This window comes from Mobula birostris, chromosome 7 (genome assembly GCF_030028105.1).
Source record: "Mobula birostris isolate sMobBir1 chromosome 7, sMobBir1.hap1, whole genome shotgun sequence".
Lineage (NCBI taxonomy): Eukaryota > Metazoa > Chordata > Chondrichthyes > Myliobatiformes > Myliobatidae > Mobula > Mobula birostris.
In genome coordinates this window covers 141,122,168-141,149,233 of record NC_092376.1, presented here as the reverse complement: position 1 = coordinate 141,149,233, position 27,066 = coordinate 141,122,168, and the positions used below count along the sequence as shown (strand labels likewise).

At 40.0% G+C, this 27,066-nt stretch overlaps 1 long non-coding RNA gene across 1 annotated transcript; it reads left to right on the top strand.

Moving 5' to 3' along the window:
- On the top strand, positions 1-21,973 carry LOC140200460 (uncharacterized). Its single transcript, XR_011886636.1, has 4 exons — positions 1-340; positions 9,871-10,186; positions 11,643-11,715; positions 21,596-21,973. It is a non-coding gene; the product is annotated as an uncharacterized lncRNA (long non-coding RNA).
- The last annotated feature ends 5,093 nt before the right edge of the window (positions 21,974-27,066 follow it).

Sequence of the window (27,066 nt, the reverse complement as noted above, 5' to 3'; positions counted from 1 at the left end):
GAGAGATGACTGGAGTTCTGCCTGCAGTGTTTTGCTCTGGATTTTTGCTGGTGTTTCGGAGGACGATGGCAGTTGGCTAAACAACTAGACTGTGAATGGACGGAGGATGGCAGGAGGAAGTGACAATTCGGAAGTGAGTTAGAGATGGAAGATGGCGGGAAAGAGGAATAGAGTGTAAAGAGTAAGAAAAGAAAACAGAGGTATGAGCAGTCAAATTCTGAGGGATCGGGATGATTGAAAAAGGATAGCGAAAGAATGGAAAGATGAGATTAAAGCAATTACAAAACTGAGCGAGGACCGGGCACCTTTTGGGGACTGGAACCTGATTCATTTGACGAAGGTACTCAACAAACTTATAAGCTAAGTCAAAAGAACCAAGGTATTATGAAATGGATCACTATTAGTGATATGTTGGGATAGCGCTCAGCAAGGCAAAGTGATAAGATTAAATAAAATAGGTGACAAAAGAGTACAGTGCTCAATACTCGACAACAGAAAGTGGACTAGAGGAGTTATTTCAGGGATACCAACAAAAGTTACTATGGATGAGATTAAACAGAACATAAAAGGAGCAAAGATTATTGAGGCCAAACGTTTGAAAGTTACAAGAGATGGAAAAAAGTGTAATAGTTTTTCGGTGATGATTAACTTTGATGAAGAGTGTGAGGGGATCCAAGAGTGCCCCTATTAACTGTTTAAAGGGAGACAGAGAGAGACATTGATGGTTTGTTTGGAAAGGAGAAACAGACGAAGATTGACGGTTGGACTGTCACTTTAAGGCATTGGAAGTAACTTTGGATTTTTACTGAGTTTGGAGTTGGAGACAGCACCGAGCAGCTCGAAAGTTGCTATGGTGACCGACAAGACATTATTGATGTTACTTTCAAGGACTTGTTGCCTGCTTGTGCATTTCTTCACAGACAAAGGAAGGAGGGACTCTTTGAATGACAGGTGATACTCAGCACAGAGAAATAAATGGGAGGTCAGATGATACAGACCTCGGACACATGATCTGGACACTGAATGAGCATTGTTGTACCCGCAGAGAAAGTGGGTTTTGGAGGATCGATCAGGCGGATCGGTCCAAAAATTGCTATTCCAGTTTGAGGAGAAGAGGTTGACTGGTGGGGAGTTGTCTATGTGTCCACCCTCGCCTGGGTGATAGCTCCACCACAGAAGACCGACCCCCTGGTTAAAGTCATAGTCGGTGACTTGTAAAGGATTTTGGAGGACGACGAGGAGATCGACGGCATCAGCTCACCTGAGGACTCAACTAACTAACTAACTAACTATCTCTCTCTCTCTCCATCACTACTCAACTAAATACCACAAACTGAACTTTACTCAACATCGTAAAACTGTATCTTTTTACCCCTAGACTTAAAGAAGCTTGGTTTTTCATACATATATATTCCACACTTACTTTTATATATAATCATTGCTAACCTGTTTGATTTATATACATTTATATTACTGTATTGCATAGCTACTAATAAATATTAGTAGTTTATAAAAATACTGGACTCCAAAGTGGTTTCTATTTCTGCTGGTTCTTTATTCTCGTCACGGGGTACGCGACATAATTGGGGGCTCGTCTGGGATATGAACAAATTGGTTGGGAGGCTGGTTTGAATTGATTGGGGGTAAATCCCTTTTGAATTTAGACTTTTGATTTGGCTGTGTGGAAAAACAGCAGAAATGGATGTTAGAGACTTTCTGAAATCACCAGACCTGGTGACTTTGAAGTTAACTAAAAAGTATGAGTGGCGGGACATTGCTAAAGAATTGAAAGTTGAGGTAAGGAGAGGTATAACGAAGGTAGAAATTCAAAGGAAAATAGTTGAATATTATATAGATAAGGGAACATTTGATGAGGAGGTGTTAGAGTTGCTCGTGGAAGGTGAACCTACTGAAGATGAGCTTTAGCTTCTGTTGGAAATAGTAAACAGGGAGCATGAATGGAAATTAAAACAGCTCGAGAGAGAGGCCAGAGAGGCAGAGAGACGAAGGGTCCATGAGGCTAGAGAGGCAGAAAGACAGAGACAGCTCAAAAGGGAGAAATGGCAACATGAAAATCACGTGGCAGAAAGGCAGAAACAGTTTAAAAGGGAGAGGTTTAGAGTCAGCCCTGTTGATTTTTACAGTTCGGAAGGGCTAGTTTTGTGTGATGAATTTAAAAGTTGTGTTCCTGATGAGGTAGGGGCATGCCCAGATGCAGAGGATGCCCCTACCCTGCAGGGGTCTGTTGAGAAAGCAGACAAAGAAGTTTTAACCCACGAGGTTGAGTTAACTCCAGATGAGAGTTTGCCAGAGAGTAGCTGGGAGGTTCGAGATGACCTTGAATTTGAAACTGGGACTAGTGATGATGGCCTAGAAGAGGCAGCTGTCCCGATTGAATGTGTTCAGGTTGTTGAAGTACCTGTGAGTTCACAGGATTCTGAACCTTATGTTGAGGCTCAGTTGAAGTCTGAGGTGGCTGACTTGGTTGAAAAGGAATGCAGTCCTTTTGTGTCAGATGGACTTGGTTCAGTGAGTAAGGGGTTAACCTTGGTATCAGTGGAACGTGAGGATTCTCAGTCATTTGTAGTAGACCGTGTTTTAAAAGTTGTTGAGGTCAATGTTGCTGGAAGTAATGGGAAAAGTGCTGTTCCTGGCCTTTTGGATAAAGTGATGGAAAAGGTTGGATTGGTTGTGCGACCTTTGACCCTGCTTGCAGGACAAAGGCCTGATGAGACAGGATGTGCTAGTGTGTTGGATTTTGTTTGGACATTTCGAAGTAAGTCATGCTGCTATTCAGAGTGATGTTATGGATAGGAAGAATAATTGTTGTGGTTTTGGAGTGGAAGTTGCTATGGATACAAGTCGAAGTATAGGTCGTAATCAGATGGGTAGTTTATTTGGTCTCTTTCATAATGTATACATGATTCTGATCAGCCTGATGATGGTACTGAGTTTAATAAACAATGGAGGCATGTTGACAGCTCTCCAATGTAAGAGTGTTTCAGCAATTCAGCTGATGAGCAAAGTTGCTATTGAGACCTGTGATAGAAAAACCAAAGGTTTAAATTATCATGATGTGTCACAGACTTTTCTACCTTCCAGATTTCAGCAGGACTTAGAGGGTAGTACAATTGATAAGGGTAAGGTGTATAAGAAAGGTTTGTCTTTGTTGAGAAAGGAATGTATTGAGGAACAGAAGCGAGATTCTGAAATAGTGGCTTTAAGGGAGATGGCTCTCGCAGGAGAGGAGGTTCAGAGAGAGTCAGTGGGATGTTACCTTAAAGATGAGGTGTTGATGAGGAGGTGGAGACCAGCCACTGTGCCTGCAAGTCACGTGGTGGTTTTGAAAGGTTACAAGGCTGAAATTTTAAACATGGCTTACAGTATGCCATTAGGTGGACATCATTGTGTGAGAAATGAGGAAAATGGGAACAAGGGGGTTCCCCTCCTCTTATTTAGTGTTGGCGATTCAATTCAGACAGCAGTGAAGGGTAACTTGTTGGAACCTGTGTTCAGTTACAGGCCAAAAGGACCTTTAACCCTACTCAGAGAACTCTGGAAGGGATTTGGTAAGCTTTGTGACTTTGCCAAGGAAAGTTTACAAAATGGTCGAGTCAAAATAAGAGCAACACACATCAAAGTTGTTGGTGAACGCAGCAGGCCAGGCAGCCTCTGTAGGAAGAGGTGCAGTCGATGTTTCAGGCCGAGACCCTTCGTGAGTCCTGACGAAGGGTCTCGGCCTGAAACGTCGACTGCAGCTCTTCCTACAGATGCTGCCTGGCCTGTTGCGTTCACCAGCAACTTTGATGTGTGTTGCTTGAATTTCCAGCATCTGCAGAATTCCTGTTGTATGAGTCAAAATAAGACACTTGTTTACTAGAATTGCAGCTGGGAGAATTGTTGAAATACAAAATGGAGTCATGAAATCTGATAATGGAATGGAAAGGCATGTTTGCCCACTGAGTCTAGATGCATCAAGATGTCAGAATTCCATTGTTTTGGAAAATATTACTGATAAGGTCCACCAGTTGGACCCAAAGCCGAAAAAACCAGTAAAAGGACTAATTGGTGTTTTGAAATGGTTCGCAGGTGCAGTGCATCACATCATTATGAATTTAGCCCGGCTTATGAAATGGTATCTTCACAGAGTGAACTTTGAAGAAAGTAAGAGGGTTGAACAAGGAATTAGAAACAAGAAAGAAAAAAGAAAGAGAATGGATGACTGTATTGATAGAGTGGGGAAGGCAAAATACCTTATTAAGATTAACTTGTTAAAAGGATACCAGGGTGTTCCTTTAACAGAAAGGGCTAAAGAGATATCAGCATTTGTGACACCGTCGAGACTGTATGAATACAATGTTTTACACTTCAGGATGAAAAATCCTCTAGAAATATTTCAAAGAATAATCAATTCTGTGATTGGAGGGTTAGAAAGCACAGGAGTTCACATCAATGATTTAGTGGTCTGGAATGACAACCACGTGGGAAGAACATATTGCAGCTGTAGAAAAACGGTTTGACAGACATTCTAAGGCCAATCTTACGGTGAACCTTATAGCCAGTGTGATGAGATATAATATAGTCAACATAGGGCAGAAGTATGAATCAATAATAATCAAAATATGGATAGGCAGAGAAAGCTTGGTAATAATAAATTATTATAATCCATGTAGAAGACTAAGCAAAGATACATTAAACAAAGTGGGTGGTAGGATGCAGGGGAAAATAATATGGTGTGGGGATTTCAATGGACACAGTACACTATGGGGATGTAAAAATGTGGATGAAAACGGATTAGTGATAGAAGAATTTCTAGATGATGAAAAACTGGCATGTATAAATAATGGAGAAGGTACGAGATATAATAAATCCCAAAACACAGAAACTGCAATAGACTTAACATTTGTAGGTAGAGAATTAGCAGGAATCAGTACTTGGAGATATTAAAACAAACTACAGTAAGAAGTTTTTTTTTGCAAACAACAGGAATTCTGCAGATGCTGGAAACCAGCAACTTTGATGTGTGTTACAGTAAGAAGTGATCACTATCCCTTACTCGCAAGGATTCAGGTTAAAATAGAACAAAATGTAGGATCTAGAGTGTCAAGGTGGAAACTAAATAAGGCAGAGTGGGAGATATTTCAAAAAAGAAGTGAAGTAAGATGCGGAAAGATTTTGGATGAAAATATTTCAGATATAGAAGAAATGAGTGATAAATTGGTCACAGCAATTATAAATTCGGCAGAAGAATCAATTCCGAAAAGTAAAGGTACAGGAAAGAGGAAAGATGTTCCACGGTGGTATTGTGAATGTAGTAGACCTATGAAAGCAGGAAATAAACCATTTAAAATGTTAAAAAGACAACATTCGGTAGAAACATTAATGCAATATAAAAGCGCACAAGCAGAAGTTCGGAAAATAATCAGATAAGCAAAGCAAGCATCTTGGAGACAGTATTGTAACAAAATTGGAAGAGAAACTCAACTGTCTGAAATATGGGGCATGATAAGGAAAATGAATGGTGTAAGAAGTAGTAAAGAGATTCCTGTGCTACAAAGTAAGGACAAAATGACAATTAACAATGTAGAAAAAGCAGCAATATTGGCAAAAACTTTTGTAAACATACATAGCTCAGAGAATTTGACGGTCGAGGCTAGACAGCAAAGGGAGGAGAGGCTTAAGCAAAATTCAGGAATGACGGACAAAAGAGCAACACCAGAAGGAGTGCTGGATACACCAATTAGCGTAACAGAAATAGAAAGAGCCATTACGAACGCGCAGCCAACTTCTCCTGGGAAGGATCAAGTATGGGGTATAATGCTGAAGCATTTATCAAGAAGTGCACTTCTAGTTCTACAGAGACTGTTTAATAAAATATGGGAAATAGGTGAACTACCAACTGCATGGAAACATTCCAGTACTAAAACCTGGTTAAGATTCATCAGACCCAACAAATTGTAGACCAATTGCACTAACTTCACAGCTAGGTAAACTTATGGAATGAATAATAACTAATAGGCTTACATACTTCCCAGAAAAAATAAATCTTATTTCTCCCTACCAAAGCGGTTTTTGTAAAGGAAGAACTACAGTAGATTCAATACTTAGCTTGGAATCTGAAATTAGGAAGGCTCAAACAAATAAAGAAATGGTCCTGGCGGTATTTTTTGACATAGAAAAGGCATACGATATGCTCTGGAAAGAGGGAGTGTTAATTAAATTGAAAGAACTAGGGTGGAAGGAAAATTATATAATTGGGTTCTAGACTTTCTTTTTGGTCGAACAATTCAAGTCAAGGTGGAAACAGAGTACTGTACTCCAGGACATATATGGTTGAAAATGGAACGCCACAAGGTAGCGTCTGCAGTCCATTACTATTTTCCATAGTGATAAATGACATTTTGCGCAAGTTGAACATAGTGTGAAAAATCCTTATACGCAGATGACGGGGCTTTATGGGTGAGGGGGAAGAAATTTATATACAAAAGAAAATGCAAGATGCAATAAATAAAGTGGAGGAGTGGGCAAATAAATGGGGTTTCAAATTGCCTACAAGTAAATCGCAAGTGATATGTTTCTCAAGAAGTCACAAACCAGCTTCCATGAAATTATATGAACAAAAATTAGAGCAGGTAAAGGTAATTCGGTTCCTTGGTTTGTTATTTGATGAGAAACTTGCATGGAAAAAGCAAATCGAGAAAATTGCAAACAAATGTAAAAAAGTAAATAACTTAATGAGGGGTCTTGCCAGACAGGACCGGGGTGCGAGCAGGATATCGCTATTAAATATTTATCAAGCTTTAATGAGGGCTACATTGGATTATGGAAGTGTAGCTTACATGTCAGCTGCAGAAAGTAATTTAAAAATGCTGGATGTTGAGCAAGCTCAGGCCCTCGGCTATGTATTGGTGCATTCAGAACATAACCGATATCAGCTCTTCAAGTTGAAATAGGGGAAATGCCATTAAGACTTAGAAGAATAAAGCTAATGCTAAATTACTGGGTTAACATCATGGGACATAACTACTCATATCCAGCTAAAGCTATATTAAAAGACTGCTGGGAACATAGTAAGTCAAGTTATAATAACTTTGGATGGATTGGGGATGCAGCAGCACAAAAGTATGGTTTACACGAAATGGAATATAGCCCTACAGTTCCAATATCTGATGTTCCTCCATGGCTCTTTACAATGCATACGGCAGATAAAAACCTGCAACAACTTTAAAAAAGAAGTCTAACTATGGAATCAAACAGATAGTACAAGAATATATAAACTTGCATTTTAGAAATGAACTTGTAATATTTATGGATGGATCAAAAGACCCTAGATCTGGCCACACAGATATTGCAGTCTACATTCCTCAGTGCAAAACTAGTGTCAGGAAAAGAACATCAAATCATTTATCAGTGTATACAACAGAATTAATGGCCATATTGAGCGCATTATCTTGGATAAAAGAAAATAATATCAAAAAGGCTGTAATCTGTTCAGACAGTTTATCTGCATTAACCTCAATCAAATCAAGAAAATCAGAAAGTAGACAGGATATTTTATTGGAGACTTTATGCAAGTTATAAACACTGACCAAAAATGGGGTAGAAGTAAGCTTTCTTTGGGTTCCTGCTCATTGTGGAGTGAAGGGTAATGAAAAAGTGGGGATAGCATAGCTAAACAATTGCTCAAATCGTCTATAATAGAGGCCCAGATCCCTCTTAGCAAAGTGGAAGTCAAGAGCGTTATTAAAACACGTATTGAGGAGACATGGCAGAAGCATTGGGATGAGAGTGAAACAGGGAGACAACTGTACAAAATACAGAGGCAAGTCGGATACAAAAGATTGTCAAGTGGATATAGAAAGACAGAAGTAATCATCAGTGGTTTTAGAATTGGATACACTAATCTTAATTACACATTGCACAAAATAGGGAAACATCCAACTGGGTTGTGTGAATACTGTAATCAACCAGAAACAGTTGAAGATGTATTGATAAAATGTAAGTAGTACCAAAAGAAAGAGTGAAGACGATAGGAGCACTTAAGATAAACAAAAATACTGATGTGGGTATAGAAGACATTTTAAGTGGGAATTCAAGAGAAATACAGATCGGTATCATGAAGTATCTGAAAGACTCAGGTTTATTATATAGAATATAGGGAATGCAATTCTTTTCCCTTCTCCTGTTTATCCAACAATCCACACTCCAGTCTAGCAGGTGGTGGTAATGCACCTTAAAGCTGGTTTGCCAACCGCTATAAAACAACACAAGAAGAAAAAGAAGAAGAAGAAAGCAGATCCTTAGCCCCTGGGGGTCAGCGCCGGCTGTGGTCTCGCCTGGACGTGTTGTGGCTCTGACTGTGTCTCTTGGTCTCCCGATGTTCCGGATCCCGGCTGTGCTCCCGCTTCCTTTCGGACTCGCGGCCTCGCTCTGCCTCCTCCTCCCACTCCTTGGCTTGTTCCTTGCGCTCTTCCTCCAAGTGTCGTTATCAACTAAAACCCGGCGTTTCGATAAGATGTAGGTTCATTAACCTCGTCGCCAATTTGTTGTATATGTGGCCTGGTTACACAACAATGCTATTAATAAATACGCCGGAGACGGGAGCTAAGTTTCATGGTTCTTTACTGGTAGAATCCCAACTTTAACACACATATATACAGATCCATACACGCCTATTAGCGCAGGCAATGACGTGTTACTACAACATAAAGTAGCTCCTTATTATAATATAGGCTGTACGGTACAGGGATGATGAACTTGATCAAGAAGAAAAAGGTAAAGTATGTAAAGCGTGGGAAGCTAGAATCAAACAGAGCCCTGAGGATTAGAAAGAAATAAAGGAGGGAATTAGGAAAGCCAATAGAGGACATGAAAAGCCCTTGGCAAGTAGGATTAAAGAGAATTCTAAAGTATTCTATATGTATATCAAGAGCAAGAGGGTAATTAGGGATAATAGGGGAAACATTTGCTTGGATGTGGAGGATATGGAGATCAGTGCTGAGCATATTGATATGTTAGGGCATTTCAAGGTAAAGGAGGAGGTAATATTGGGTCTCTTAAAGAGCATTAAGGTGGATAAGTCCCCAGGGCCTGTTGGAATATACCCCAGGTTAATGAAGGAAACAAAAGTGATTGCTGGGACCTTGACCAATACCTTTGGTCAAGGTTGTGGAAGCCTGGCGAGTAGCTAATGTTGTTCCATTATTCAGGAAGGGAACCAGGGATGATCCTGGAAACGAGACTGCTGAATCTCACGTCTCATAAAAGTAACTACGCGGGTTGATAGGGTGGTTAAGAAGGCATATGGCATGCTTGCCTTTATTAATCGAGGCACTGAGTTCAAAAGTCAGGAAGTTATGTTGCAACTTTATAAACTAGTTAGATCACATCTGGAGTGTTACCTACAGTTCTGACTGCCCCAGTATAGGAAGGATGTTGAGGCTTTGGAGAGGGTGCAGAAGAGTTTTACCAGGATGCTATCTTCTAGAGGGTATGTGCTATAATGAGAGCTTGGATAAAGAGACATTTAGATGAGGACGAGAATGTGAGGAAAATGAAGGCATTGTGTAGTTTAGTTGGCCATTTGATTACTAATTTAATTCGTTCAGCACAACATTATGGGCCAAAGGGCCTGTCCTGTGCTGTACTGTTCTGTGTTCTAAATTGTAGTACAATTTGAAGTAGTCAAAAAGAAATGCTAACCTTGACAATTGTGGAATAACTGGGAGAGGTGTGATAGGGTACAGAGCAAGGCATGTGGAAGGGAATGTGAAAGAGGTGATTGATTCAGGGGTCTGATAGATGTGGGGAAGTTGATGTTTCTGAATATGGATGTCCAGCCTTTTAAGCTCCTCTTATCTTCTCCCAAAGGAAGAAGAAAGAAAATGGAATGACCAGGGTGTTTGCAATCCTTGATGAAACAATGTGACATTATGATGAATTAGATGGAAGACAGTGACAGACCTGTGATGGATTGGTCTGTTTACCACTTTCCCCCAGGTCCAGTCGGTCAAAAGCAGAACAGTTACCATACCATACTGAGATACAACCCTTCAAAGTTCTTCCTACAGCGCAAGTGTGAAAGTTCAAGACAATCCACACCCACATGCCAAATGTTCTCAGATGCATAAGAAAGTGAATACACAGATGTCCTTTCTAGAACACTATATCATAGTGAAGGTGCCAGGTGAGGTTGCCGGTGATGTTGTTGCCAAGGAACATGAAGCTGATTGTTGGTGATATAAATGCCAAGAAAGTTGATTGGTATTTTTTATATGTCTATATAAAAATTTCTAGCAAACATATTGCATTATTTATAAAATTCCTGGTCTCAGTCTGAGGCTCGCTCAGCAACCCCTGTGACAGTGCTGATGGTACTTCTCTTTGCAGCCCCTGTAATGCCGAGGAGAGAGTCAGTTCCGCACAGCGAGCAGCCAGCAAAACCTCCAACCCCACCTCTACAGGCTTGCATTGTGCCCTCCACCCATGTCTTGGGAACTGTTCTACCAGCTCCTGGTATCTGGCCTTCTTACACTCAAATGTCTCCTCAATCCAGTCTTTCCAGGGCACTGTCAGTTCCACCGTGACCACGTGCTTTGAGGTTTCTGACAGAATGGCCATGTCAGGCCTCTGTGTTGATGATGTGTGGAAGTCAGGGAACTTTAATTTTTGTGTACAGGATGTGCAGCCTTTGGGTAATCATTACAGCACAGTACAGGCCCTTCAGCCCCCAACGTTGTGCGGAGCTTTTAAACTACTCTAAGATCAATCTATCCTTTTCTTCCTACATAGCTCTCCACTTTTCTATCACCTTTATGCCTATCTAAGAGTTTCTTAAATGCCCTAATGTAATGCTGCTACCACCACCCGTCATGGCATTCCACGCACCCAGCATTCTCCGTGTAAAGAACTTGTCTCTGAGGAGCCTCATTTTGCCACATTACTGTACACCCATGTGATGATAATCAATTGGCCATGAAATGCTTTTGGGCATCCTGGAGCAATAAAATGTTAATTTTTTAAAACATTGTAATTTTAACAATTTTTAAACCAAACCTCATATTGTTTAGCTTTCCTGCAAAGCTTAATATATCGAACAAAACTAAAAATAATCTAATTTTTCAAATAATTCTTTATCCCTCTGTTCATTTTGTATTTAGTACAACAGCAATGAAAATTTAACAATGTAGTAAATGTCACTTTTCCTGAAAACTTTGATACTGAATGATGTGTATAAAATAATCAGTAAATAAACCAGTGTATGGCGATATAAATAATATTAATTTGTAAATAAATTAAAATCACATTTGTAAATAATTTGACTCTTAATTAATGCAGAATATATGTACATTTATAAAACAATCACATTTATATTGTTTTAGTTTTCAGAAAAATGGACTAAAATATTGCACTGGAATTGAGACAACAGATTTTTTCAGAAGTTTGCAGTAATATTACTCAAGATATATTGTGCCCCCATGTGGTGAAATTTAGCAGCAATAATTAAGATTTATAATACTTCTAGAATAATCTAGCTGGAATAATTCAAAAAATACAACTATATGTGTATTATTTCAGCTATTATAATTAAACTCTCATTTTCATGATTCACAATGATATTTGTCTTTATAACTCTCTTTTAGCATAGACAATAAGGCATGAAGTACTTCAGAGACAAAAGACATCAAAGAGATAGCAGTAAGTGTGATCAAACAGGTGAGTTTTAAGGAGGGAAGGATGTTCTAGCGTTTCAGGGGAATTTCCAGAAAAGCAATTGCTTGCCTGAAAGCAAAGTTGCCCATGATGCAATAAAGGAACAAGATGATAAGATATCATACTGGAAGGATATAGTGGTGGGGTGGATCTAGAAGTGGATTGAAGAATAATTGCAGAGAGAATCGTAAGGATAGGGTAAGGTGGAATCTGGCAGGATTTAGATACCAAGATTTTAAATCAGTGAGTTTTGGGTGATTGAGAAGCAATGACATAGTTGAATGGGGTTTTGAGTAGGATAGAAATAGTAATTTTGGATGAAATAGTTTAAGATGGATACTAAGGTGGTTACGAAAGCATGAAGTTTAGCAGTGCTATTCCAGAAGCTGAACTTGTCTTTCATTGTGATAACGAGGGAACAAGAATGAAATTCTTTGCATGTTTTGAAGTAATTTCGCTGAGGTGTTGAACAGTTTGGTTCACTGTGAGATATTTGGGGATGAGATTTAATTAGTAATCAGAGTCCAAAAGGGATTGCATCAATGTGTATTTAGCTGCAGTAACTTGGAGCTCATCGAAAACTGGAAGTTGGACAGTACTGTGATGATGTAATTTTTGTAGATTTAGTGAGAGGTACTGCTGGGTGTTGTCAGTATATTTTTGAAAACAGACAACAAATCAGTGGATCATTTTTCCAAGTTGAAGCACACTTAATGGCAAAACACTTTGTCAGGATTCCTGTTGGGAAATTGCACGGCAGAGGGAAGAGGTGATTGCAACAGAAACAACATGATAGGTAAAAATATTGCCATGTGAGGGTACTCTCACTTGAATAATTGAGTGTGGTGAACTATGTCAGAAATTGAGGTGCTTGAGGAAGAAAATAGACTACAGCTAACATGTATTTTGTGGCTTATATTTTTTACAGGCATTTAATTAATGTTGTAGGCCAGAAATGTGATCAGAGAGATTTGAAGGTGGAATATTGGAAAAGATGGGTCAGAAGTCAAGAGCTGACAAATTCAAGTATATTGGAGGAGAACGGATGAAAGGTTCTGGAGGTGGAGGTAATTTGGAATGACAGAATATCAGGCATAGGAATTATGAGAAGGAAGTGATATGGGGGAAATGGAACCAGAGCAGAGGGAATAGCTTGTTATTTTTTTCATGGGATAAGGATGGGCCATGTGTCTTCAACAGTTTGGAGGAAATAAGGGCGTGTTGCCCAGTAGACTATATGTTCGGTGCTTGTTTTTATCTTTAAATACCCATTTCCTCAGCCAATTAAAGGCCATGCTGGCCCATTGAAAGAATAATGAATTCCTTTGTTGATGACTGTCTATGCTGAGAGGAGGTTCCTGAGATATTGAGAGTGGCCTATATTTTTCAGGATCTAGCTGTGAAACTTTACTATCATGTTGTAAAGCTGGCAGAAAGTTGGTAGGGAACATTTACCTTTTAATACCTAGTTTTTGTTTGTTTCAGTGCACAAATGCAAGCATTGTCTACATAAAATATAAAAATAAAAAATACTGGAAATACTCAGGCTGCATCTGTGGGAGGAGAAACAGATAGTGTTTCAAGTTAAGTACCTTTGTTTAGAACTTACCCACAGGAACTGCACCAGCAGTTACCTGTTGATTTTCACCTATTGGTCTTCTGAATATGGCAGCTTGACTACACTAGTTCGGGTTTCATTGGTTGTGGAATGCTGTCACTAAGGAACACCGGCAGTTTTTTTATTCGTTGTAAAGATTGGCTGCACCAAATGGGAAATTGAATGGAGATGAGGTACAGCACTATGGTGAGAGAGATGTTTCCTTTCAAGGTTTGCACGATCTACAGCTTACAACTCAAGGCAATGGAAAGATCCATCAGCCCTGTATTCAAATAACATTGGTATCCTGGCCTTAGTTACAAATGGATGGACAACATCCCTTGATTGCCCAAAGAGGAATTCTGGAACACATGCTGTCTGATCTTTGTCTTGGGAAGATAGTACCAAGTAAATGGAGGAAAGAATTTAAGATGCATTCAAAAGTGTCTTGAAAGATGCAACATCAGCACAGACTTTTGGAACCTTGATGGATGATTCGCCAAAGTGGTAAAAAAAGCATTTGGGATGAGAACCTCAAGTACACGAGCAACATACAGAAGCCATGGGGGAGTGGCAGAAGGGGTACAGTTCAGAGTTCCCAGACTGGCTTCATCAAACATCTCAGAATCCACAGAACCAGAATAGAAGCAAGTGAGAGGGGCTGTTGAAAAGGAAATGGGAACAATGGAAAAGGAGAGGGATCCATAGATGAGCTTAGCACAGGTATGGAAGGAACTTAGGGAAAAACAAAGGTATTAGATTTAAGAGTAGGCTGGTGAGAACCAAAGATGGACATTGGAAGGTTTGGTGTGTTATCAGTAGATGAGAAAGCAAACATTGTGAAAGTGTCTTCTTATAAATGTCCTCTTAAATCAGTCATGCATTTTGGAATGATTGGTCAAAAAATACGCAAAGGTCAATTTCCTTGTTTGGTATGTTCATTAGTAGAATCAAGTGGCCATTTCTTCCTCATCTATATAGCTGTGTCATTGAATGGGTTCTGCCTAATATTCTTATAAATTAATAAAGCCAAAGAGCTTATCTAATTGAGAAATGATCTGCAGTATATTGATAAATATTATTATTGTTTGGAGTTGGGTGAGCAGTTAAACTTTAATTTAGTTTTCAATTTTGAATAGAGGGTGCTTAATGTTGACACTGTATGGTCTAAATATTTGAACACCTTATGCAATAAAAACCACAATAGATAATTTCATAAGTTTTAGTGATCCTTACTAACAGCCAGTTCTGTCAATAATGAAAAACACTCTGGCAACTTTACTGGAACTGGTTGCTCAATGTTCTCTCAAATTACATTTCCCGTGTAAACCAGAAGTGGTTTCCTCAGAAATAAACCAAATAGACATACAAGTCCAAAGTAGTAAAAGAAACTGCCAAAACTACAATAGTGACCATACTGTAACAGTGCAAAAAGTATGGGATTTCTTGAAGATGTGATGGTGCTAAGTTAAATTGGGGATTGCTGGGTGTTGTAGCTCAAAGGGCCTATTCCATGCTGTATCTCAATAAATAAATAAAATGAAGAGTTTAAAAAGACTATTTTCAATGTTGAAAATCTGAAATTAAATTAGAAGCAGAAAACACGTTTCTGACTTATTAGTGTTATATTAATTGACTGAAATCCCTATATTGATGATGCTGCGCAAGAATTGGTTTAAATGACCAAGAAGTAGATATCTAACTTATAACTTCTCAATCTTTGTTAATAATTACCTGGCAAGGTGTTGTGTTTTGTAACTTCAAAACATTAAACTAATTCAGAGGAAGCCATGGCATTTATTTGTGTTTCAAAGTCTATCTTTCATTCAGACATACTGAAAGATACAATGCCAGCCCTGAACAATGTCTGTTCAATCCAGGGTTCAGAGACCGCAAATGCAGGTCTAACTTCGTGTTTATTTAAGTGAGGCGCACGCATAACATGTGGTAGCACGATGACAAATGCAAAATGTAATTCATGCATTTATACATATAACCCATAATGAATTATTTAAACAAGCAAGAATACTAATCAAACAAAATATGTATATACAAGATTACTCAAATATTGCTTAAATATGAAATACACAACACAAGGGAAATTAAATTCTTATTTGTTTAGCATTAATTCTATTTCAGTCAAGATTCTGATTCAAGTAAATTTCATAAGACCATTCCCTAAAACTTTCCTTATTCCAAGGTGAAAATTTATAGTTTTAGCTTAATAGTTACGGTATTTATAAACAAAAGGATTTACTATCATTAAACTTCAATTTCTATACATTTATATAAGAAAAAGAAAACAGTGGTGTCAACTTGAATTTAGGTTAAAGAACCCTATTGAATGTGTGTAAATGTTTTGCGCATTTAAAATTAATTATATTGTAATGTGCAGACTTCTAGGACCATGCCACATCTTTCAGATACTCTTCCTTTACAGAAACTGGTGGAGATTGCAAGTCTTTTTTCAGTGTGAGGTAAAGAAAAGCATTTGATATTTGGCCAAAAAAAGAGTCATTACACATTGACTGACATGTCATGGAAGTAGTTTAATTTTTAACAATGCTGACAAAAGACTGATGAACACATTTTTATATTTGATTACTCAGACGCAGCATTGACGTAACATCAAAGTTCACTACAGTTTTATGATAACATAAGCTACTATTGTTTCAAAGTTTAAACTTCTAGAATCTCTGTTCCTTAAATAGATTTGGTGTGGCTGTAATGATACCAGTTAACTTGGGAAGCTGGGGGGGCAGGGGGAATAGTACATATGCTAATCAAACTTTTAAATATTAAACTTTAGAAATGTTTCTATCTCGGGTTTAGCATGTCAGCGTGTATAATTATACCAAAGTAAATTTATTTTAAATCTGTCATGTTTGGACATTGAACCAGAGGTTTTTCCTTTATATTGTTTATATTTTTTTACCTGTTAAATTGACTCCTTTACTTTTTACCTAGCTCATTGAAGTCACTTTTTTTTGTTGTATTTAAATATTTCTTGCCTGTTCTTACAGTACAGAAGGTCATTTGGCCCAAATCCCAGCTCCCTGAGGAGCAATCCTATCAGTCCCATTTCCCCTCTTATTTCTCTATATATCTATAATGTAATTTTTCTTACATGCTAATCAGATCCCAATTAATTCTTCTTCCTGTTATTTGCACATGTGAATTAACCTTCAGCATATCTTCATGAAGGTTTCCTCCAAAATTTTAGTTATGAGGAGATCTTACAAATTCCACACAAAGAGCATTGAGGTCAGGATTAAATGCCGACCTGTACCACCAGTCTATTAGATTGAGTTGTTTACCAGAATTAATAACTTGCCCATCCTCCCAATTCAGGGTTTATTACAGCCCAGCATTTCTTTTCATTGTTCATAAAGTGGCAATGATATTTAATATATATTTTCCAAATAATCCCCATAATAAATAAATCAAATGAGTGATGGAATTATTATAATACAGGTGGTAACTATTTAGCCTATTGTCTACACTTGCACCATATACAGCAAACCCCAGTCCTATTCTCCCTCTCTTTTCCCATAGCCCTGCAACTTATTCTTCTGTCTTTTTCCAGTCAGCTCTGAAGTCACCGAATTTCTTCCCACTTTTCTTTAGCTCAGTGAATTCCAGACTTGAATTAATGAAGATTTACTTCACATGCCTTTTAACTTTTTTAAATAATATCCCCTAAGCCTTGAACCCATCTGTTGAAGCAATCATGATTTTAGACTTATTTAAAAAAAATAATACTTAACCATTAACATTCTAACTCCCTCCTAATTAACAGTTTCAATCGCTCATTTCCATTGGTAGCCTTGTGCTATTTACAGAGTGCTCAGAAACATAAACCATTGTCTAGTTATGACTTCCTGTGTGCTTCAGTGGTAACATAAAGAATAATGGCATAAATTCAAATGATTTTGCTGTGGCCAAGGTGTAAACGAGTATCTTATTGCACAGTCAGCTCAGGTAAATCATTTAAATTCTGGAATGAAAATTGAACAGGCATTGTTCAGGGCTGACATTGTATCATTCAGTGAAAGATGAACTTTGAAACACATATAAATGCCATCTGATGACTTGACACTGTACAGAACGTATTACTACTGGTAATTAAGTGTTTACATCTTTTCAAGATTTACTTTTGAGAACAGATTTCAATATGCCGTGCCAGGGTTGAAAGTTGTGGTCAGTTAACAATCATTCCACTGAGACAAGCAAGAGAATTGCAGGAGTGATATAGGTGGTGTTTAGTTCAATCTTAGTAATAGTTCACCAAATTTGGCTATTGAGATTTCAAAGTATTACATGGCTGAAGATGATTGAAAGTTTAAGTTAATAATTGGGGACAACGGTGATTTTATTTTACACTCTGTCTTCCACGACTGAAGCAATTAAAATAAAAATTGATCCGATAGAAAGTCAGCCATACATCCAATTCATCTAAACTGGAACAAGTAACCATTATTAAAAAAAGGCAACACTAAACACCAAAGTAAAGCAAACTAATTAATAAACATTTGTTTCCATTTCCCTTCAGAAAACTCTAATTCCCAATCTTCAAGCTTTGAATATATGGATTGTTTGAATATTCTGCACTATAATCTAAATTGTAAGAGGCAGGTACCTAGCTGACAGTCAGGAGAGGAAAAGGAAGAGGAAGAGGAAGAGAAAGACGAAGTGGGAAGCCTCTATAGTGCACACTTGTGGCCGTTCCCCTCGATAATAAGTATACCGATTTGGATACTGCTGAGGGGCCACAACAACTGGGTCTCTGGCACTGTGGCTCAGAAGAGAAGGGGGGTATGTTGCCTCCCAGGTAGCAGGGTCAGAAACATCTCAGATCAGGTCCACGCCATTGTAAAGGAGGTGGATGAGCAGTCAGAATCTTGGTACATATTGGCACTAGTGACATAGGTAGGAAAAGGGAATTTAGGGATCTAGAAAGCTGAAAAGCAGGACCACCAGGTTAGTAATCTCTGGATTGCTGCCTGTGCCTCGCGCCATGAGGGTAAGAATAGGAGCATTTGGCAGATAAATATGTGGCTGAGGAACTGGTGCAGGGGGAAGGGATTCAGATTTCTGGATCATTGGGATCTTTTCAGGGGAAGGTATGAACTAAAGGGATGGGTTACACCTGGACCTGAGGAGGACCAATATCCTCAAGGGCAGGTTTGCTAGAACTGTTTGGAAAGTTTTAAAGTAATTTGGCAGGGGTTGTGAACCTGAGTGATAGGGCTGAGGATGGGGCGGTTGGTATTCAAACAAAGGCTATGTGTACTGAGACGGTCAGGAAAGCCAGACCGATGACGGCAAAGTTGCAGTCAGTGGGAGGAGTTGCAGTGTAACAGGCTGAGACCCTTCATCAGAGCTGGAAATGAAATTAGAAGGTGGGGGGAGGAGGAGAGAAAGAAGTACAAGATAGTAGGTGATAGGTGAGACCAGGAGAGAGGGATGGGTGAAGTAAAGAACTAGGAAGTCAATTGGTGAAAGAGATAAAGGGCTGAAGAAGTGTGAATCTGATAGGAGAGATCAGCAGGTCATGGAAGAAAGGGAGGGGGGAGGAGCACCAGAGGGAGATGACGGGTAGGTAAGGATGAGTGAGAGAGGGGAATGGGAATGGGGAATGGTGAAGAAGAAGAAGAGGGGCAATCACCATAAGTTTGAGAATTCGATGTTCATGCCATCAGGTTGGAGGCTGCCCAGGTGGAATACAAGGTGTTGCTCCTCAAGCCTGAGTGTGGCTTCATTGAGGCTGTAGAGGAGGCCATGGGCTGAGATGTTGGATCGGAAATGGGAAGTAAAATCGAACTGAGTGGCCACCAGGAGATCTTGCTTTTTCTGGTGGACAGAGCGTAGGTGCTCGGCGAAGCAGTCTCTCAATCTACATCAGGTCTCACCGATACACTGAAGGCCACACCAGTAGTGTCCGATACAGTAGCTGACCTCAACAGACTCACAGGTGAAGTGTCACCTCACCTGGAAGGACTGTTTGGGGCCCTGAATGGTAGTGAGGGAAGAGGTGTAGGGGCAGGTGTGGCATTTCCCCTTGCAAGGATAAGTACCAGGAGGGAGATCAGTGGGGAGGGATAAATGGACAAGGGAATCATGGAAGCAGCAATCCCTGCGGAATGTGGAAAGTCGGGGGAGAGAAAAATGTGCTTGGTGGTGGGATCCTGCTGGAGATGGCGGAAGTTACGGAGAATTATGTGCTGTACGTGGAGGCTGGTGGGATGGCTGGTGATGAGAGGAACCCTATCCCTGGTGGGGTGGCGGGTGGATGTGGCTGTGGTGAGGGCTGATGTGTGTGAAATGCAAGAGATGCTAATGAGGGCGGCATTGACAGTGGAGGAAGTAAAGCCTCTTTCTTTGAAGAAAGAGGAGGACATCTCATTAGTTCTGAAATGAAAATATCTGAGAGCAGATGTGATGGAGATGGAGGAAGGGGATGACATTTTTAAAAGTGACAGGGTGGGAAGAAGTATAGTCCAGGTAGCAGTGAGAATCGGTCGGTTTATAAACTATATCAGTGGATAAACTGTGCCCAGAGATAGAAATATAGATAGAGATAGATGGAGAAAGAGGAGGGACGTATCAGAAATGGACCATGTAAACGAGTGCAGGGTGGAAGCTGGAAGCAAAGTTAATGAAGTTGATGATCTTGGCATGGGTTCAGGAGGCAGCACTGATACAGTCATCAATGTGGCATAGGAAAAGTTGGGGGAGTGATATCAGTGTAGGCTTGGAACATAGATTGTTCCATGTGGCCGACAAAAAGGCAGGCATAGCTGGGACCCATGTGACTGCCTACAGCTACACCTTTTGTTTGAAGGAAGTGGAAAGAGCCAAAGGAGAAGTTATTGAGAGTGAGTCTCAGTTTCACCAGATGGAGGAGAGTGGTGGTGGACGGAAACCAGTTGGGTCTTGTGTCCAGAAAGAAGTGGAGGGCTTTAAGGCCTTTCTGATGGGTGATGGAGATGTATAGGGGTTGGACATCCATCGTGAAAGTGAGACGACCAGGTCCAGGGAAATTAAAATTGTTATACATATGGGAGCTGAATATCTAAGGATACAGATTGTATCAAAAGGACAGGCAAGTAGGCAGAGGGGGTGGCATGGCTCTGTTAGTAAAAAAAAATGAAAACAAATCCTTAGAAAGCAGTGACATAGGATCAGCAGAAGTAGATTTGTTGTGGGTAGAGTTAAGAAACTGCAAGGGTAAAAAGAACATGATGGGAGTTATATACCGGCCTCCAAACAGTAGCCAGAATGTGGGACACAATTACAATGGGATATAGAAAAGGCATGTCAAAAGGGTAATGTTACAATAGTCATGGGGGATTTCAATATACAGGGTAGATTGTGAAAATTAGCTTGGTGCAGGATCCCAAAAAAAATTTGTAGAATGCCCACGAAATGGCTTTTTAGAACAGCTTGTTGCTGAGCTCACTGGGGGATCAGATATTCTGGATTGGCTGTTGTGTAATGAACCATATTTCATTAGGGAGCTTAAGGTAAAGGAACCCTTGGGGAGACAGTGATCATTATATGATAGAATTCACTCTGCAATTTGAGAGGGAGAAACCAAAGTCAAATATATCGATATTACAGTGGAGTAAAGGGAATTAAAAAGGCATGGGACAGTAGCTGGCCAGTGTTGATTGGAAGAGATCACTAGCAGGGATGATGGCAGAGCAGCAATTCGAAGGTGTATCCCAAGAAGAGTAAGTATTCTGGAGGCACAATAACACAACTGTGGCTGACAGGAGAAGTCAAAGCCAACATAAGATCAAACAGAGGGCAGAAATTAGTGGGACTTGAAGGGATTGGAAAGCCTTTAAAAACCAATGGGTGGCAACTAAAAAGGCCATAAGGAGGAAAAAGATGAAATATGTATGTAAGCTAAGCAATAATATCAAAGATATACCAATGACACTGGAGAGGTTTTAATGGGGTACAAAGAAATGGTGGAAAAAATGAACAAGTATTTTACATCAGTCTTCACAGTGGAATACACTGGTAGTATGCCAAAAGTCTGAGATTGTTAGGAGGCAGAGGTGAGCGCAGTTGCTATTACTAGGGAGAAGATGCCTAGGAAGCTGAAAAATCCCCTCTGCCATCTGATTCCTAAATGGACATTGATCCTTTGAACACTACCTCACTTTTTAAATATATATTATTTGGTTTTTTTTGCACAATTTTTAATCTATTTAATATACATAATTGATTTATTATTATTTTTCTTCTACTTCTGTATTATGTATTGCACATAAGGGGTTTCTATGGCAACAGGCGAGATTTAAGGATGGTGTCTTGCCTTCCTGGTGCCGGGATCCAGGATGTAACGGACCGATTGCAGGGAATCCTCAACAGTGAAGGTGAACATCCGGAAGTGGTGGTGCATGTCGGCACAAATGACGTGGGGAAGAAGAGGAAAGACATTCTACAGCGTGACTTCAGAGAACTCAGAAGAAGTCTGAAAAGCAGGACTTCCAGGGTGGTTATCTCCGGTTTGCTTCCAGTTCCCTGTGTTGGAGTGGTCAAGAACAGGGAGGTAATGGATCTGAATGTGTGGCTGAGGAACTGGTGCAGGAATCAAGGATTTACATTCTTGGACCACTGGGGTATGTTTTTGGGTAAGGATGAATTGTACAAAAGGGACGGGTTGCACCTTAATAAGCGGGGCACCAGCATTCTGGCAGGCAGGTTTGCCTCTGCAACATGGGTGTGTTTAAACTAAGTAGTGGGGGGGGGAGGGGACGAACTGGAAACAAGGATGGAGATAAAGGGAAAGTGAGAATAAGAAAAGTTAAGAAAGACAGCAGAATCAACAGAGCAGAAAGCTCAAGAAGGGATCGTACAGTATGGCCAAGTGAAATAGGAATTGATATGGGAGGTGAGGGGAGTAATGAATTAAAAGTATTGTATATGAATGCACAAAGTATAAGAAATAACGTGGATAGGCTCGAGGCACAGTTGGAAATTGGTAAGTGTGATGTGGTGGGAATAACAGAGACATGGCTTCAAGTGGACAGGGCCTGGGAAATGAATATTCAAGGGTATATGTCCTATCAAAAGGACAGACTGATGGGCAGAGGGGGTGGGGTGGCTCTGTTGGTGAGGAATGATATTCAGTCCCTTGCGAGGGGGGACATAGAATCAGGAGCCGTAGAGTCATTATGGATAGAACTGAGAAATTCTAAGGGTAGAAAGACCCTAATAGGAGTTATCTACAGGCCCCCAAACAGTAGTCTGAATGTAGGGTGTAAGTTGAATCAAGAGTTAAAATTGGCATGTCACAAAGGTAATGCTACAGTTGTTATGGGGGATTTCAACATGCAGGTAGACTGGAGGAATCAGGTTGGTACTGGACCCCAAGAAAGGGAATTTGTGGAGTCCCTCCGAGATGGATTCTTCGAACAGCTTGTACTGGAGCCTACCAGAGAGAACACAATTCTAGATTTAGTGTTGTGCAATGAACCGGATTTGATCAGGGACCACAAGGTAAAGGAGACATTAGGAGGTAGTGACCATAATATGATAAGTTTTAATCTACAATTTGAGAGGGAGAAGGGAAACTTGGAAGTGTCAGTATTACAGTTGAACAAAGGGAACTATGGTGCTATGAGGGAGGAGCTGGCCAAAGTTCAATGGAACAATACCCTAGCAGAGATGAGAGTGGAACAGCAATGGCAAGTGTTTCTGGGAATAATGCAGAAGGTGCAGGATCAGTTCATTCCAAAGAGGAAGAAAGATCCTAAGGGGAGTAAGGGGAGGCCGTGGCTGACAAGGGAAGTAATGGACAGTATAAAAATAAAAGAGAAGAAATATAACATAGCAAAGACGAGTGGGAAGCCGGAGGATTGGGAAACTTTTAAGGAGCAACAGAAGGTAACTAAAAAGGCAATACGCAGAGAAAAAATGAGGTACGAAGGTAAACTAGCCAAGAATATAAAGGAGGATAGTAAAAGCTTCTTTAGGTATGTGAAAAGGAAAAAAATAGTTAAGACCAAAATTGGGCCGTTGAAGACAGAAACGGGTGAATTTATTATGGGGAACAAGGAAATGGCAGACGAGTTGAACAGGTACTTTGGATCTGTCTTCACTAGGGAAGACGCAAGCGATCTTCCAGATGTAATAGTGGCCAAAGGACCTAGGGTAATGGATGAATTGAAAGAAATTTATATTAGGCAGGAAATGGTGTTGGATCGGCTGTTGGGTCTGAAGGCCAATAAGTCCCTGGGACCTGATGGTCTGCATCCCAGGGTACTTAAGGAGGTGGCTTTAGAAATCGTCGACACATTGGTAATCATTTTCCAATGTTCTATAGATTCAGGATCAGTTCCTGTGGATTGGAGGGTGGCTAATGTTGTCCCTCTCTTCAAGAAGGGAGGAAGAGAGAAAACAGGGAATTATAGACCGGTTAGCCTGACGTCAGTGGTGGGAAAGATGCTGGAGTCAATTATAAAAGATGAAATTATGACACATCTGGATAGCAGTAACAGGATTGGTCTGAATCAGCATGGATTTACGAAGGGAAAATCATGCTTGACTAATCTTCTGGAACTTTTTGAGGATGTAACTATGAAAATGGACAAGGGAGAGCCAGTGGATGTAGTGTACCTGGACTTTCAGAAAGCCTTTGATAAAGTCCCACATAAGAGATTAGTGAGCAAAATTAGGGCACATGGTATGGGGGGCAGAGTACTGACATGGTTTGAAAATTGGCTGGCTGACAGAAAACAAAGAGTAGCGATTAACGGGTCCCTTTCGGAATGGCAGGCAGTGACCAGTGGGGTACCGCAGGGTTCAGTGCTGGGAACTCAGCTGTTTACAATATATATGAATGATTTAGATGAGGGAATTAAAAGTAACATTAGCAAATTTGCCGATGACACAAAGCTGGGTGGCAGTGTGAAATGTGAGGAGGATATTATGAGAATGCAGGGTGACTTGGACAGGCTGGGTGAGTGGGCAGAAGCAGTTTAATGTGGATAAATGTGAGGTTATCCACTTTGGTGGTAAGAACGGGAAGGCAGATTATTATCTAAATGGAGCCAAGTTAGGAAAAGGGAAAGCGAGATCTAGGTGTTCTTGTACATCAGTCACTGAAAGTAAGCATGCAAGTACAGCAGGCAGTGAAGAAAGCTAATGGCATGCTGGCCTTCAGAACAAGGGGAATTGAGTATAATAGCAAAGAGGTCCTTCTGCAGCTGTATAGGGCCCTGGTGAGACCAGACCTGGAGTACTGTGTGCAGTTTTGGTCTCCAAATTTGAGGAAGAACATTCTTGCTATTGAGGAAGTGCAGCGTAGGTTCACAAAGTTAATTCCCGGGATAGCAGGACTGTCATATGTCGAAAGATTGGAGCAACTGGGCTTGTATACTCTGGAATTTAGAAGGCTGAGAGGGGATCTTATTGAAACATATAAGGACATTAGAGATTGGACACGCTGGAGGCAGGAAGCATGTTCCTGCTGATGGGTGAGTCCAGAACCAGAGGCCACAGTTTAAGAATAAGGGGTAGGCCATTTAGAACAGAGTTGAGGAAAAACTTTTTCACCCAGAGAGTGGTGGGTATATGGAATGCTCTGCCCCAGAGGGCTGTGGAGGCCAAGTCTCTGGATGCTTTCAAGAAAGAGATGGATAGAGCTCTTAAAGATACCGGAATCAAAGGTTTATGGGGATAAGGCAGGAACTGGATACTGATTGTGGATGATCAGCCATGATCACAGTGAATGGCTGTGCTGGCTCAAAGGGCCAAATGGCCTACTCCTGCACCTATTGTCTATTGAATTGCCGTTGCTAAGTTAATGAATTTCACGACATACGCTGGTGATAATAAACTTGATTCTGATTCTAAATTTTACATTTTAGAAAAGTTTCAATGTGCTAAAGAACCTGCAGTTTAGATGGGTGTGATGAAAAAAAGAAAAAACAATGAAAGAACATTATTCAGCAATGCAGAAAATCCCCCTTTTATCTTTGTGGCTTGGTACCTACTATATTTAACAAATATTTAATAGATTGTTGAAGCATTCAGCAGCACAGGCTATAGCTTTGGAAATATCAATTGCACCCTGCTGAAGAGCTGCTGACTGATAGCTAAGCAATTTCAGCATTTAAGTCCGTTGGAACATTTAAATCTATTGAAATGTTTGACCAATCTGAAATGGTAGATATATCTAGCAGGCCACATTGATGGTTATGCAGGAGTATTTCTTACACCCACCATGCAAATTCTAACAGAAACAAATAGTCTTGTGACAATTATGTTCTTCAAATCCCTTTTTAATCTTGTGCCCAAAGGCCAAGTAAATAACTTTTCTAGTGAGAGATTTCAGTGCTTGCGTTTTGTCAAGGCTTATTGCCTTGGGAGTACAGAACAGCCTTGGTATGAAATTTAGATTAGTGAATTTTAGATTTGTACTCTCATCTTCATTTATTTCCTATCCATAAATTATTTGGTATCTTCTTTCTCCCTACTGGAAAAAGTACTGAATCAAACACCATATGTATTCAGGAGATTTGTTCAGAGTTGAAAACCCTGGCAGTTTAATCTTTAGCAACTTCATTCATGGTGAAAATAAATCTAGCTATTTTATTTGGAGGCTAAAGAACTGAACGTCAGTATCTAAGTACAGTAGTCACTGTTTGCTCAAGACCCCTCAGTATATTCCAAAGATGTAAGTGGTTGTAGCTTCTACATTACAGAATATACACTGAGGAGAAACACAGAAAATTTTAGAAGACTACTTGGAGTGGTGATAGTTGTGGTTGGGATGAAATGAGGAGATAGTCAGTGTATCTATGCCCACAGCTGTCTGCCCTTTATTATCTAATCTGCTGTACTTTTGATTCCATTCACTATCTGGCAGAAGCTCTTGCACATATATAGGTTCTTCCAGGTTATGACAGGATTCCATAGCTGGGAATTATTTGTAACCTGAAGAGTTCAAAATTTGGAAATGTGGCCACCTGGTCACAGGTCAACCAAGGGCAGCAAATAGCCAAAACATTTTTTCCTGCATGATATGATAAGAATATCACAACAGTGTTTGTCATAGAACACTACAGCAGAGAAACACAGCCTTCAGACCACATAGTCCATGCTGAACTATTATTCTACCTACTCCCATTGACCTGCACCTGGACCACAGCCCTCCACTCCACTCCCATCCACGTACTTATCCAAACTCCTCTTAAATGTTGAAATTAAACTCACATTCACCGCTTCTGCTGGCAGCTTATTCCACATGCTCACCAGTTGCCCTTAAACATTTCACTTTTTAACCCTTAACCCATGACCTCTAGTTCTAGTCTCATTTAATCTCAATGGAAAAAGCCTGCTTACATTTACCCTATCTATCGCCTCAATCTTGTATACCTATCAAATCTTGCCTCATTCTCCTGTGCTCTAGGGAATAAAGTTCTAAACTGTTCAACTATTTACTATAATTCAGGTCAAGTCCCAGCAACATTCTTGTAAATGTTTTCTATCCCCCTTCAATTTTAATGATACCTCTCTGTAACCAGAACTGCACACAATACTCCAAATTAGGCCTCACTAACATCTTATGCAACTTCAACATGACACCCCAACTCCTGTACTCAATATTTGGATTTATGAAGGAAAATGTGCCAAACACACTTTTTAGGAGCATATCCACCCATGGTGCCACTTGCAAAGAATTAAAGATCAATATTCACAGATCCCTCTGTTCTACTCCACTGCTCAGTTCTCTA